Genomic DNA, 18,154 nt, shown 5'->3' with positions numbered 1-18,154 from the left:
CTTATGGTAAAATAATCATAAATCGAATTTATACTTAAAATTCCTCTTCTTCCCATTTAATTTCTAGGATCCCAATTACCATGGGAATTCCTCTTTTTGCATTTAATTAATTACATTCCAATGTCCTGGGAATTCTTCTTTTCCCATCAAGTATTTCTCATATAATAAATTCATCTAAATTAAAATATCCATTATTTCAATATGTTAGAAATTTCGCTTTGCCCAACTAAATGAGGGAATTCCAAATGTTGTAAGAATTCCTCTTTTGACCTTTAAATATTTCTCATAGATAAATAAATTTATCTAAAAATTTCATCTTTGAAATTAAATGAATTATCCTATAATTCCAATATGATAAGAATTTCTCTTTTCTCATCCAATCATGGAGTTCCAATTATAATGGGAATTTCTCTTTTAACTTTTAATTATTTCTCATAGATAAATAAATCTATCTAAAAATTTTATCTTTGAAATTAAATGAATTATCCCATAATTCCAAAATGTTAAGAAATTCTCTTTTCTCATCCAATCATGGAATTCCAATTGTAATGGGAATTCCTCTTTTAACATTTAAACTTATCTAAACAAAAGATAAATTTAATTAAATTATTCTCTTAAAATTTAAATAAAATCTCCATTAGTTCCTTTGCACTAGGAATTACACTTTTCTTATTTGAATATTTGAATTCCATTATGGTGGGAATTCCTCTTTCATCATAAAAGTTTATCTATACAAAAAGATAAATTTAACTAAAATCTTTCTTTAATTTTTTAAACATAAATTATACATAATCTTAGCATTCCAATTCTTTTCTCTAAATCAATGGAATACATGGATTCCCAAGGTCATGGAGATTACTCTTTTAACATAAAATTCAACCAACAGATCCATATAAAAGAGCCATGGACTCATCCGTTGAGGACCAGCAAAGTCAATCAACCAGATCCATGCCCGTTTTCAGAAAATAACTCTTAGTCATTGTTCCAATATCTTCCACGACCCACGTGTGGGTATCTTCGGGGTGACCCAGAGCCCGAGCACCGTATGGTCAGCACCCTCTAGGATCCTTCGCAGGTCACCTAGCGCTTCACTCATAGGCCGCTTCCTTGGTCCCTCATCCACCGTATCGGAACCTCACCATTTAAATCGAACCGAGGCTAGTCAAGACCTCGGCCGACCTTGCTACGCGAGACGTCCTCGGTTGACTCTCTGCTGTTGCAACTTGATCAGGTAGGTCTCCACGACCACATTCTCAAGACAGTCAAAATGCTTCCCTAGTATTCTTGACATAAAACAGTCATTTACAACAGTTCACAAATACAGTTTCTATAATGAACTCTCATCTTTCCAGATTGTTCCACATCAATCCATATTACTTAACCTAAATCCAAATCATATACATATCCATTCTTAACCAGATACATCATTTTTCATCCCATCACATTAGATTCATTCACTTAACATAACATCCACTCCTATCTTTCTTAAATTACATTACTTCTCATCACATCCATTTCTCATTACATCTCATTCATTCACATCTTATATCATTCATTCACATTCTGATTCACATGACATCTCATCTCATCCCTTCACTCATATCGACGTCATATCCACTCACATACATATTCGCATTCATTATTCCACATACACATCCACATTCGTACATACACATCCACATACACATCCACATACACATCCACATTCGTACATCCACATCCACATCTACATCCATACATCCATTTTCACATCCACATTCATACATCCACATCCACATCCACATTCATACATCCACATCCACGTCTACATCCATACATCCATTTTCACATCCACATCCACATTTATACATCCACATCCACTTCTACATCCATACATCCATTTTCACATCCACATCCACATCCACATTCACATCTACATCCATACATCCATTTTCACATCCACATTCATACATCCACATCCACATCCACATCCACATCCACATTCATACATCCACATCCACATTTACATCCATACATCCATTTTCACATCCACACTCATACATCCACATCCACATCCATACATCCATACACTTCTACATCCATACATCCACAGCCACTTCTACATCCACATCCAGACTCATACATCCACATCCACTTCTACATCCATACATCCATTTTCACATCCACATTCATACATCCATATCCACATCCACATCCACATTCATACATCCACATCCACATCTACATCCATACATCCATTTTTACATCCTCATTCATACATCCACATCCACATCCACATTCATACATCCACATCCACATCTACATCCATACATCCATTTCCTCATCCACATTCATACATCTACATCCACATCTACATTCATACATACACATCCATACCCACATCCACATCCACATCCATACATCCACATTCACATCATCTACATCCATACATCCATTTCTACATCCTCATTCATATATCCACACCCACATCTACATTCATACATTCACATACACCTTCACATCTATTCTTTTATAACACATCCATTCTCATCCTATCACAGCCCATACACATCTTATCACATGAGATACACTTCTTACCTCATCCCATACACATCTTATCACATCCTATCAAATCCCATATGCATCTTATCACATCCTATCACATCTCATACACATCTTATCGCATCACCTCATCCAATCACATCCTGTACACATCTTATCATATCATATACACATCTTATCACATCCATTACACATCTTATCACATCCCTTTTACATGTTATTACTATTTAATAGCTTTTTTTTCTAGATTGATACCTTTTCTCTTATGGTAAAATAATCATAAATCAAATTTATACTTAAAATTCGTCTTCTTTCCATTTAATTTCTAGGATCTCAATTACCATGGGAATTCCTCTTTTTGCATTTACTTAATTACATTCCAATGTCCTGGGAATTCTTCTTTTCCCATCAAGTATTTCTCATATAATAAATTCATCTAAATTAAAATATCCATTATTTCAATATGTTAGAAATTTCGCTTTGACCAACTAAATGAGGTAATTCCAAATGTTGTAAGAATTCCTCTTTTGACCTTTAAATATTTCTCATAGATAAATAAATTTATCTAAAAATTTCATCTTTGAAATTAAATGAATTATCCCATAATTCCAATATGATAAGAATTTCTCTTTTCTCATCCAATCATGGAATTCCAATTATAATGGGAATTTCTCTTTTAACTTTTAATTATTTCTCATAGATAAATAAATCTATCTAAAAATTTAATCTTTGAAATTAAATGAATTATCCCATAATTCCAAAATGATAAGAAATTCTCTTTTCTCATCCAATCATGGAATTCCAATTGTAATGGGAATTCCTCTTTTAACATTTAAACTTATCTAAACAAAAGATAAATTTAATTAAATTATTCTCTTAAAATTTAAATAAAATCTCTATTAGTTCCTTTGCACTAGGAATTACACTTTCCTTATTTGAATATTTGAATTCCATTATGGTGGGAATTCATGCCATAGCAGTACTAGTCGGTAACGCGGCAAGCATAGTATCGTTATGGCGATGTCACCTTCCCTTTGTCAAATGCGGGCATATGGTCGGTAACGCGGCCAGTGTATGTCCGTATCCTATTCGTATTCCCATAGAATCGGGCGGCATTTTGTCGTTAACGCGGTAAGTTGGTGTTGTCCACTAGTGCATATATTGTTTTTTGCATATTACGGCATTTGATCGTTAACGCGGTCGAAAAAATGTCGTAAATTTGCTTGCATATTACGGCATGTGATCGTTAACGCGATCGAAAAAATGTCGTAAATTTGTTTGATTTGACTTGTATTGTTTTTATTGTGTGTGATCCATGCGATACTTGGTTGCTAACGCGGCATGAGTATTTCATGGATCAAAGTTTACATCATATTGTCTTTACGTTTTATTTCATAATATCGTAACTCGAAAAAATGAATATCTCTCTCTCTCTTCCTGCCCCCTCTCTCTCTCTCATGATACACTTCACAACTCTTTCTCTCTCGCTCTCTCTCTCATGATACACTTCACAACACGATAGATGTGTAAATGGATTTCTTTTTTTTTCTCTTAAAATATACATAATTCCTAATAATTTCTTTTTTCTCCCTCTATTTACTTAAAAATTAAAACAGTACATTATTTTCCTCTTTAGGAACTCACAAAAATATTAAAAATGTCATCTAATGTTTCTTCTCTCTATCTGTCACAACTCTCTCTCTTCCTCTCTCTCTCTCTCTCTCTCTCTCTCTCTCATGATACACTTCACAATTCTCTCTCTCTCTCTCTCTCTCTCTCTCTCTCTCTCTCTCGCTCTCATGATACACTTCACAACTCTCTCTCTCTCTCATGATACACTTCACAACTCTCTCTCTATCACGATAGGTGTGTAGATGAGGAGTGCTTTAGGAATACAAAACATTATTTTCCTCTCTTTAGGAACTTACAAAACTATTAAAAATGTCATCTAATGTCCCCTCTCTCTCTATCTATCACACCTCTCTCTCTTCCTCCCCCCCTCTCTCTCTCTCTCATAATACACTTCACAACTCTCTCTCTCTCTCTCTCTGTCAAGATAGGTGTGTAGATGAGGAGTGCAACATGTATACACTTGATAAGTAATAATGCACTTGTTGCGGTTGTCTCACGTTCGATAATGTATTGCATGATGTTTTCAGTAATATTGTTTGATATTCCGTTTTTGTTTGATCATTGATAAGTAATGATACACTTGCTGTTCTCTCACGTTTGATGATGTATTGGATGATGTTGATTTCAGTAAAATTATTTGATATTTCGTTTTTGTTTGAACATTGATAAGTAATGATACACTTGTTGCTGTTCTCTCACGTTTGCTCGATGTTGATTTCAGTAATGTTGTTTAATATTCTGTTTTTGTTGTGTTTAGTGATATTTGCTAGATTTACGAAGACGACCAACATGCTTTCCCCTGAAGAGCGTAAAATCGTTCTACGAGCAATTCGCATTGAAGCAGTCATCACAGTGTCACAATGTACAGATGACGTCGTCAAAAAGATCAATGAGTCTGAGATACTCATGCGAGATCTAATAGAGCAGATATGGGAAAATGCACAGCGTCGACTTCGAAGCGGAGGCAACGCTGAGTTGCTTGATAGACAAAAGATAGCAGATTTCAACCATCAACATATAACACGAACCATTTTGGGGAGCATGCGTGTAGCATGCAATGATCTTAGAGATGCTGCCCCGCCTGAAGCTAATATGCATCGTCTACAGTTATGGGACGCTGTATGGAGCGAGCAAAGAGCCAAGAGCAAGTGCATGAAGGCGCTGGATGCAGAGTCACTCCCCAAAAGAGTGCGCATTGCCCAGGACGTTGCTGCAACGTCCAGCCAGGCAGATGCGAGTGGGACAGGTGCCATTAATCGTACAATCTACAATTCTATGTGCACACACCTCATTGGCATCCCGCACGAGGCTCTGCTCGAAGGGCAAACAATAGGCTTTGGTGTTTTTGGCACAGTAAAAGAGTATATAATTAAAGGTATATCATTTTTGCCGGAGCACATTACTTTTTGCGGAAAGCACTACAAAGGAGAAGGCAGCGCCAAGTTCGAGAGCTTCCAGGCAGAGCAGGGCATGCAGGTTCTACACCCATCAATTGTCAGGTGTATTGCCTTCACAAAAGAATCTCCTTGGATCACTATTTTCCCATACTATAATGGCGGCTCGCTTGGTGATACTCTTCTGAAGGTCCCCTTCAGATTCAGTGAGTTCACCAGAGCAATTTTCCGTTTGGATCGAGGATGGAGACAACCCCCGCCCGATAATATTCCTTTAAGTCATCTAGAACTTTCTAAAATAAAACAAATAGTAATAACCATGCAACATATTATGCATGCCCTGGTGGAAGGCCTAGCGGCAGCACATTTGGCAGGAATTGTACATACCGACCTACATCCATTCAATGTAGTGTTGGATTTTACAAAAGAGCTGAAGCCACGCGTAGGTATTATCGATTGGGGGTTACTGCTGAGAGCGCCCAAAAAACGGGCGTCTCTCAATTTTGTATTTGAAGCAGACAAGAACCCTGAGAAGGTGGCACAGGCAGTCTCCTACGTAGACAGAGAGTGAAATAAACGGTCATGGATAGCCCCAGAACTTTATGATCCGTTTTTGGCAGATGCATACACTCATGCATCTGATGTTTTTGCTTTAGGGTATTTATTAGAAACTTTATATGACTTTTGGCAGAAAGTACAAGAGTTGTGGATGGACAATAGTTCCTATGACAAAGTTACCATGGATACTATTATTTATAGAGTCAAAAATTGGATGTGCCTGCCTAATCGCGACGAGTGAAAATCTATTTTGCAAGTAGTGGATTTTTTTAGATCACTAAATACTGACCCAACGAGGGCACAACATCCTCTTGTAGAGTTATCGGTGTCATTCACCCCAATTTTGTAATGATACAGTATCAGGAGATTAAGTTTCAAGAATGGCACTTTGTTTCTCTCTTCAAAATTTGATATGTGTCCATTGTTTGAAATATTATCTCATTGAGTCTTTGCAATATCTCTCTCCTCTTGTGGTGTTTAAGTTTATGTTTTCTCCTCAAAATTTGATGTGCGCCCATCCAGTCCCATGGATTAGCCAACCACCCAACCATTGTAGTGATGGGATCCAATTAGGAATTTGGTTAGGTTTTGTCCTGGGTACCAGGGAAAAGAGTTCCTAGGCCCCCTAGCCGGATGGTCATGCAAACATAAAACTAGTCACACGACTTTACACACCCAATATGAAATTGCCTTTTTCTCAGCATCAGCTATCTTTAAAACAATCCTTTAATGAAACCATTGTATCACTGATCACAATCCTCAAAATCTCTGGTTGAATCCTTATTTCCAATCAGTCCTTCATTGGTGTTGTACTTATGGCATCATTGGCAACCAGAATGCTCACCACCTGTTCACTCAGGGGCCTTTTCAATAGTTCCTAGCTCATAGTACCCGACAATATAATCACTTATAAAAATCAAGATGGAATCTCCGTTGAAGATCAGCAAGATCAACCAACAGATCCATATAAAAGAGCCATGGACTCATCCGTTGAGGACCAGCAAGGTAAATCAACCAGATCCATGCCCGGTTTCAGAAAACAACTCTTACTCCTTGTTCCAATATCTTCCATGACACAAGTGTGGGTATCTTCGACGACCCAGAGTCCGAGCACCGTATGGTCAGCACCCTCTAGGATCCTTCGCAGGTCACCTAGTGCTTCACTCACAGGCCGCTTCCTTGGTCCCTCATCCACTCTACCGGAAGCTCACCATTTAAATCGAACCGAGACCTCGGCCGACCTTGCTACCTCGCGAGACATCCTCCGTTGACTCTCCGTCAGCTGTTGCAACTTGATCAGGTAGGTCTCCACGACCATATTCTCAAGACAGTCAAAATGCTTCCCCAGCATTCTTGACATAAAATAGTCATTTACAAACAGTTTACAAACAGTTCACAAATACAGTTTCTATAATGAACTCTCATCTTTCCAGATTGTTCCACATCAATCCATATTACTTAACCCAAATCCAAATCATATGCGTATCCATTCTTAACTAGATACATCATTTTCCATCCCATCACATCAGATTCATTCACTTCACATAACATCCACTCCTATCTTTCTTAAGTTACATTACGTCTCATCACATCCATTTCTCATTACATCTCATCTTATATCATTCATTCACATTCTGATTCACATGACATCTCATCTCATCCCTTCACTCATATCGATGTCATATCCACTCACATACATATTCGCACTCATTATTCCACATACACATCCACATTCGTACATCCACATCCACATCTACATCCATACATCCATTTTCACATCCACATCCACATTCACATCTACATCCATACATCCATTTTCACATCCACATCCACATCTACATCCATACATCCATTTTCACATCCACATCCACATTCATACATCCACATCCACTTCTACATCCATACATCCATTTTCACATCCACATCCACAGTCACATCTACATCCATACATCCATTTTCACATCCACATTCATACATCCACATCCACATCCACATTCATACATCCACATCCACATCTACATCCATACATCCATTTTCACATCCACATTCATACATCCACATCCACTTCTACATCCATACATCCATTTTCACATCCACGTTTATACATCCACATCCACATCCACATCCACATCCACACTCATACATCCATACATCCATTTTCACATCCTCATTCATACATCCACATCCACATCCACATTCATACATCAACATCCACATCCACATCCACATTCATACATCAACATCCACATCCACATCTACATCCATACATCCATTTCCTCATCCACATTCATACATCCACATCCACATCTACATTCATACATACACATCCATATCCACATCCATACATCCACATCCACATCCACATCCACATCCACATCCATACATCCACATTCACATCTACATCCATACATCCACATTCACATCTACATCCATACATCCATTTCCACATCCTCATTCATACATTCACATCCATATCTACATTCATACATTCACATACACCTTCACATCTATTCTTTTATAACACATCCATTCTTATCCTATCACAACCCATACACATCTTATCACATCAGATACACTTTTTACCTCATCCCATACACATCTTATCACATCCCATACGCATCTTATCACATCCTATCACATCTCATACACATCTTATCGCATCACCTCATCCAATCACATCCCGTACACATCTTATCATATCAGATACACATCTTATCACATCCATTACACATCGTATCACATCCGATACACATCTTATCACATCAAATACACATCTTATCACATCCCTTTTACATGTTATTACTATTTAATAGCTTTTTTTCTAGATTGATATCGATAATAGGACTTTTTTCTAAATTCTTGCCAACTGCTTGGCCTAAATTAAGGATTCTTTTCTGAGGATTATTTCCATATTGCTTCTCAATTCCTCTATTTAACTAAATTCAATATTCTTCTTTTGAATAAAAGAATTCATGGGATTTATAGAAATCAATTCTACCCATATTTCCTCTTATGGTGGTAAAATAATCATAAATCGAATTTATACTAAAAATTTCTCTTCTTCCCATTTAGATTCTAGGATCCCAATTACCATGGGGATTCCTCTTTTTGCATTTAATTAATTACATTCCAATGTCCTGGGAATTCTTCTTTTCCCATCAAGTATTTCTCATATAATAAATTCATCTAAATTAAAATATCCATTATTTCAATATGTTAGAAATTTCTCTTTGCCCAACTAAATGAGGGAATTCCAAATGTCGTAAGAATTCCTCTTTTGACCTTTAATTATTTCTCATAGATAAATAAATTTATCTAAAAATTTCATCTTTGAAATTAAATGAATTATCCTATAATTCCAATATGATAAGAATTTCTCTTTTCTCATCCAATCATGGAATTCCAATTATAATGGGAATTTCTCTTTTCTCATCCAATCATGGAATTCCAATTATAATGGGAATTTCTCTTTTAACTTTTAATTATTTCTCATAGATAAATAAATTTATCTAAAAATTTCATCTTTGAAATTAAATAAATTATCCCATAATTCCAAAATGATAAGAATTTCTCTTTTCTCATCCAATCATGGAATTCCAATTATAATGGGAATTCCTCTTATCATATTGGAATTATTTCATAATTCCAATATGATAAGAATTTCTCTTTTCTCATCCAATCATGGAATTCCAATTATAATGGAAATTCCTCTTTTAACTTTTAATTATTTCTCATAGATAAATAAATTTATCTAAAAATTTTATCTTTGAAATTAAATGAATTATCCCATAATTCCAAAATGATAAGAAATTCTCTTTTCTCATCCAATCATGGAATTCCAATTGTAATGGAAATTCCTCTTTTAACATTTAAACTTATCTAAACAAAAGATAAATTTAATTAAATTATTCTCTTAAAATTTAAATAAAATCTCCATTAGTTCCTTTGCACTAGGAATTACACTTTCCTTATTTGAATATTTGAATTCCATTATGGTGGGAATTCCTCTTTCATCATAAAAATTTACCTATACAAAAAGATAAATTTAACTAAAATCTTTCTTTAATTTTTTTTAAAACATAAATTATACATAATCTTAGCATTCCAATTCTTTGCTCCAAATCAATGGAATACATGGATTCCCAAGGTCATGGGGATTACTCTTTAAACATAAAATTTAATTACTAGAAATTTCTCTTTTTCTTAATTCAATAATTATGCATAAACATAAAAATTAATTTCTCCATGATTACAATGAAGATATTTCAATTAATCTAGGATATTAATTCCTAGAATATGGTAAGAAGTCCTCTTTTCATACTTTGAATGAAAATGTTGTATATTTAATTTTTACAGAAATTTCGCCATAGCTCCGCTATTACTGATAAATCTCAATTTATTCTAAAGGAATGAACTTTAACATTATGGATATGATTAGAATGATTCCCTAATTGAATCACTAACCCATTATGGATTGAATCATAAATTTTCATGAAATAACTAACTTAAAAGCATAAAAAAGCCATTAATTTGGCCTCCAATTAAACAAGCATAGAATTTATTCTTGAATTAGGGAAAAGCTTCATGAGAAGCTTCATTTGGATTGAGAATAGGTCATGGGAATGACCATTCTTTGAGTGAGGGAGAGAAATTACATAAAAACCATTAAAATTAAGCATAGATGGAAATTTATGCATTTCCTTACTACCATTCTTCAATTAACTTCAATAGCATTAAAAGCCATTCCAATTAAGCTTCTCAAGCTTGAGAGGGGTTGAGAAGAGAGAAACATTGAGAAATTATGGAAAAAGATCAAAATTCACACTTTACCTTACAAATTGCTTGATTCTTTGATCACGGTAGAGGCCCCCAACCAATCAATTGGTTTAGTATGCTGATGGAGCCACCAATGGAGATTGAAGAAGGAGGGAAGCTGCAATTTCTTTAATTTGGAGAGAATTTTAGAGAATAGTAAAAATTATCATTATATTTCAGCATAATTCTGGCATTGTATAATTCTCTTATTTTTTTAACAAAGGCTCAGGTTCTATTTATAGGAGAGAGAGGCTCTAACCAAGGCCAACTGATTTCTAGAATTTTTTGGATTTTGTTTGGTTGAATTTGGACCAGATTTGGACCTATTTTGGTTCCTTTTTGATTCGGTTTGGTTCCTTTTTGATTCGGTTTGATCCAAGAGAGAGGAGAGATAAAAATATCACATTATTTTTGAGTTTAAAACTCATTCAAGCATGTGAAGTAGGCGCCTCCTTGAAGGGACTCCCCTTCCTTACACATGTGTCAAAATGGAATCATTATATCCAAAATATCTCATTTTTTTAGTAATACTCATAGTTTTTTACTAATAAACCTTGTACATAGTCAACTCTTCATGTTATGTGGGCATTTACTCATTTTTGGGTATTTTCTTTTACAAATTGGATTTATCTCCTCCCCACACATGGATTGATCTTATTGGCCCATAGGAACCTTAATTTAAAATTTCGAAAAAATCTTGACCCTCAGAATGAACAGATTATACTTGATTTCTAATGCATCTTTTGGAAATCTTTTTGAACTTCTGTTTCAGGGGAACTTATATTAATAAGATGAGAAATTTTTCTATCCAAAAATATTCAAAATCTGAATAACCTCTCTCTAGAATATTTTCTCTCTCTAGGCCAAAACAGGCCAAAACAAGATCTTTTATATTTCTGAAGAGGGGATTGACAGGGGAAGATACTGGACATCCTGAGAGGTTGGGGAGGAATCTTACATTCTACCCCACTTAAAAAACGCGAGATGTCCTCATCTCGCAAAACTAGAGGAGAATTCTTTTTCTTAAGATCTAACTGATTATGGGTTCCTTATATTCTGGTGAACCCAAACAGAATCCTGGGATAAAGATCCCTTATATAAAACTTATCATTAAATAACAATTCACTCAGATCATAACATTCAATTCCTTATCACAATAATGGTCCATTAGACCGAAATTTCTATCTGAACAGTCCATGGAAATTTTTCATTTATGCAAATTTTTAATTTGACCTCCTTTAACTTGATCCACTGGGTCGTGTTAACAGCAGTAATCCGCCAGCACAATCCACTAATCTCATAGTGATTTGCTGGAGTCATTAACGTCATTCTAGCTACGAACATTATCACAGGGACTCATTCCACTCATCCTCACTAAGGTTTTACTTAGTTATTACAATTTAGCCAAAATTCAGAAATCTTCATTTTTCAATCAGAATCCAAATCAACTCATCATTTCTCAATCAGAATTTGAAATCATATCAACCACATTCAAATTCATCATCTGGATAGTATTAATGCTTATAATTTCAAGTCTTAGATTTACTCCTATATAGTGGCAATAAAGAGCTGCAGTTATACCCCGGTATATACGAGTAGTCACGGTCCTTGGAATTATAAGGTAAATACCATCATTCTAGGCCTCAAACAAGTCAGGGATTTTAGACAATTGCGGTACTTCCATTTGAAGACCCAATTACTAATTTACGAATTTCAGTTTGAATATCAAATTGTATGAATTTTTTCACACAATTACAACCTTTTTGTGCTTCTTGATAAATTTTTGACATATTTGGCTTCTCGGTTGATCCTCATTAGCCAATTAGCTCTGATACCAACTGTAAGATCCCTATCCCCCACTGCGCAACGGATTCGGGGTGCTAGCAGCAGAAGTAGTACATCTAGCGCGGGGCAGGGTTCTACACTCGGGGCCTCGCCCACGGATATCCGGACAAGAGACTAATCCATCGGTTTTTCCAAAACCGAACCCGAAAAAACTTCCTTTGCTCGGAAAGCACGAGCGATTCCACCAGGATAACTTTTTCCTAACGTAGTCAAAAGCTTTAACTAACTAAACTGATCTGACCGAACTCGTAAGTTCCATAGTCAGATCAAGGGATAGGTTGCACTGGATCATAGAGACCAACGCTATCTTCCTCATCGAGAGGCACAACCGTTTATCCTTTTTGCATAGAACAATTTTTTTCCGTGATTTACTTCATCTATTGAACTAAACAGAAATTGAGTCTCGATTTACGGATCCATCAGTCCAGCCTAACCCCATCTAGTCCCATGGATTAGCCAACCGCCCAACCACTGTAGTGATGGGATCCAATTAGGAATTTGGTTAGGTTTTGTCCCGGGTACCAGGGAAAAGAGTTCCCAGGCCCCCTAGCCGGATGGTCATGCAAACATAAAACTAGTCACACCACTTTACACACTCAATATGAAATTGCCTTTTTCTCAGCATCAGCTATCTTTAAAACAATCCTTTAATGAAACCATTGTATCACTGATCACAATCCTCAAAATCTCTGGTTGAATCCTTATTTCCAATCAGTCCTTCAATCATCGGTGTACTTATGGCATCATTGGCAACCAGAACGCTCACCACCTGTTCACTCAGGGGCCTTTTTAATAGTTCCTAGCTCATAGTACCCGGCAATATAATCACTTATAAAAATCAAGATGGAATCTCCGTTGAAGATCAGCAAGATCAACCAATAGATCCATATAAAAGAGCCATGGACTCATCCGTTGAGGACCAGCAAGGTCAATCAACCAGATCCATGCGCGGTTTCAGAAAATAACTCTTACTCCTTGTACCAATATCTTCCACGATGCACGTGTGGGTATCTTCGACGACCCAGAGTCCGACCACCGTATGGTCAGCACCCTCTAGGATCCTTCGCAGGTCACCTAGCGCTTCACTCATAGGCCGCTTCCTTGGTCCCTCATCCACCGTACCGGAAGCTCACCATTTAAATCGAACCGAGACCTCGGTCGACCTTGCTACGCGAGACGTCCTCCGTTGACTCTCCGTCAGCAATCGCAACTTGATCAGGTAGGTCTCCACGACCACATTCTCAAGACAGTCAAAATGCTTCCCCAGCATTTTTGACATAAAACAGTCATCATTGACAAATAGTTTACAAACAGTTCACAAATACAGTTTCTATAATGAACTCTTATCTCTCCATATTGTTCCACATCAATCCATATTACTTAACCCAAATCCAAATCATATGCGTATCCATTCTTAACCGGATACATCATTTTTCATCCCATCACATCAGATTCATTCACTTCACATAACATCCACTCCTATCTTTTTTAAATTACATTACGTCACATCACATCCATTTCTCATTACATCTCATTCATTCACATCTTATATAATTCATTCACATTCTGATTCACATGACATCTCATCCCTTCGCTCATATCGACGTCATATTCACTCATATACATATTCGCATTCATTATTCCACATACACATCCACATTCGTACATCCACATCCATATCTACATCCATTTTCACATCCACATCCACATTCACATCTACATCCATACATCCATTTTCACATCCACATTCATACATCCACATCCACATCCACATCCACATCCACATTCATACATCCACATCCACATCCACATTCATACATCCACATCCATAAATTCACATCCACATCCACATCCACATTCATACATCCACATCCACATCTACATCCACATCCACATCCACATTCATACATCTACATCCATACATCCATTTTCACATCCACATCCACATTCATACATCCACATCCACTTCTACATTCATACATCCATTTTCACATCCACATCCACATTCACATCTACATCCATACATCCATTTTCACATCCACATTCATACATCCACATCCCCATCCACATTCATACATCCACATCCACATCTACATCCATACATCCATTTTCACATCCGCATTCATACATCCACATCCACATTCATACATCCACATCCACTTCTACATCCATACTTCCATTTTCACATCCACGTTTATACATCCACATCTACATCCACATTCAGACATCCACATCCACATCTACATCCATACATCCATTTTCACATCCTCATTCATACATCCACATCCACATCCACATTCATACATCCACATCCACATCTACATCCATACATCCATTTCCTTATCCACATTCATACATCCACATCCATATCTACATTCATACATACACATCGATATCCACATCCACATCCATACATCCACATTCACATCTACATCCATACATCCATTTCCATTTCCACATCTACATCCATACATCCATTTCCATTTCCACATCTACATCCATACATCCATTTCCACATCCTCATTCATACATCCACATCCACATCCACATCCACATCTACATTCATACATTCACATACACCTTCACATCTATTCTTTTATAACACATCCATTCTCATCCTATCACAACCCATACACATCTTATCACATCAGATACACTTCATACCTCATCCCATACACATCTTATCACATCCTATCACATCCCATACGCATACTATCACATCTTATCACATCCTATCACATCTTATCACATCCTATCACATCTCATACACATCTTATCGCATCACCTCATCCAATCACATCTCGTACACATCTTATCATATCAGATACACATCTTATCACATCCATTACACATCTTATCACATCCGATACACATCTTATCACATCAAATACACATCTTTTCACATCCCTTTTACATATGTTATTACTATTTAATAGCTTTTTTTTCTAGATTGATATCGATAATAGGACTTTTTTCTAAATTCATGCCAACTGCTTGGCCTAAATTAAAGATTCTTTTTTGAGGATTATTTCCATATTGCTTCTCAATTCCTCTATTTAACTAAATTCAATATTCTTCTTTTGAATAAAAGAATTCATGGGATTTATAGAAATCAATTCTACCCATATTTCCTCTTATCGTAAAATAATCATAAATCGAATTTATACTAAAAATTCCTCTTCTTTCCATTTAATTTCTAGGATCCCAATTACCATGGGAATTCCTCTTTTTGTATTTAATTAATTACATTCCAATGTCTTGGGAATTCTTCTTTTCCCATCAAGTATTTCTCATATAATAAATTCATCTAAATTAAAATATCCATTATTTCAATATGTTAGAAATTTCTCTTTGCCCAACTAAATGAGGGAATTCCAAATGTCGTAAGAATTCCTCTTTTGACCTTTAAATATTTCTCATAGATAAATAAATTTATCTAAAAATTTTATCTTTGAAATTAAATGAATTATCCCATAATTCCAATATAATAAGAATTTCTCTTTTCTCATCCAATCATGGAATTCCAATTGTAATGGGAATTCCTCTTTTAACTTTTAATTATTTTTCATAGATAAATAAATTTACCTAAAAATTTCATCTTTGAAATTAAATGAATTATTCCATAATTCCAAAATGATAAGAAATTCTCTTTTCTCATCCAATCATGGAATTCCAATTGTAATGGGAATTCCTCTTTTAACATTTAAACTTATCTAAACAAAAGATAAATTTAATTAAATTATTCTCTTAAAATTTAAATAAAATCTCCATTAGTTCCTTTGCACTAGGAGTTACACTTTCCTTATTTGAATATTTGAATTCCATTATGGTGGGAATTCCTATACAAAAAGATAAATTTAACTAAAATCTTTCTTTAATTTTTTTTAAAACATAAATTATACATAATCTTAGCATTCCAATTCCTTTCTCTAATTCAATGGAATAAATGGATTCCCAAGGTCATGGGGATTACTCTTTTAACATAAAATTTAATTACTAGAAATTTCTCTTTTTCTTAATTCAATATATATGCATAAACTTAAAAATCAATTTCTCCATGATTACAATGAAAATCTTTCAATTAATCTAGGATGATAATTCCTAGAATATGGTAGGAAGTCCTCTTTTCATACTTTGAATGAAAATGTTTTATGTGTAATTTTTATAGAAATTTTGCCATAGCTTCGCTGCTAATACTGACTAAATCTCAATTTATTCTAAAGGAATGAACTTTAACATTATGCATATGATTAGAATGATTCCCTAATTGAATCACTAACCCATTATGGATTGAATCATAAATTTTCATGAAATAACTAACTTAAAAGCATAAAAAAGCCATTAATTTGGCCTCCAATTAAACAAGCATAGAATTTATTCTTGGATTAGGGAAAAGCTTCATGAGAAGCTTCATTTGGATTGAGAATAGGTCATGGGAATGACCATTCTTTGAGTGAGGGAGAGAAATTACATAAAAACCATTAAAATTAAGCATAGATGGAAATTTATGCATTTTCTTACTACCATTCTTCAATTAACTTCAATAGCATTAAAAGCCATTCCAATTAAGCTTCTCAAGCTTGAGAGGGGTTGAGAAGAGAGAAACATTGAGAAATTATGGAAAAAGATCAAAATTCACACTTTACCTTACAAATTGCTTGATTCTTTGATCACGGTAGAGGCCCCCAACCAATCAATTGGTTTAGTATGCTGATGGAGCCACCAATAGAGATTGAAGAAGGAGGGAAGCTCCAATTTCTTCAATTTGGAGAGAATTTTAGAGAATAGTAAAAATTATCATTATTTTAGCATAATTCTGGCATAGTATGATTCTCCTATTTTTTTACAAAGGCTCAGGATCTATTTATAGGAGAGGGAGGCTCTAACCAAGGCCAACTGATTTCTAGAATTTTTTGGATTTTGTTTGGTTGAATTTGGACCAGATTTGGACCTAGTTTGGTTCCTTTTTGATTCGGTTTGGTTCCTTTTTGATTCGGTTTGATCCAAGAGAGAGGAGAGATAAAAAAATCACATTATTTTTGAGTTTAAAACTCATTCAAGCATGTGAAGTAGGTGCCTCCTTGAAGGGACTCCCCTTCCTTACACATGTGTCAAAATGGAATCATTATACCGAAAATATCTCATTTTTTTTTAGTAATACTCATAGTTTTTTACTAATAAACCTTGTACATAGTCAACTCTTCATCTTATGTAGGCATTTACTCATTTTTGGGTATTTTCTTTTACAAATTAGATTTATCTCCTCCCCACACACATGGATTGATCTTATTGGCCCATAGGAACCTTAATTTAAAATTTCGAAAAAAATTTTACCCTCAAGATAATGCCTCTTGAACAGATTATACTTG

This window comes from Cibotium barometz, chromosome 11 (assembly GCF_041138505.1).
Source record: "Cibotium barometz isolate CiBa-2024 chromosome 11, ASM4113850v1, whole genome shotgun sequence".
In the NCBI taxonomy this organism is placed as follows: domain Eukaryota; kingdom Viridiplantae; phylum Streptophyta; class Polypodiopsida; order Cyatheales; family Cibotiaceae; genus Cibotium; species Cibotium barometz.
This window is presented reverse-complemented; position numbering follows the sequence as displayed.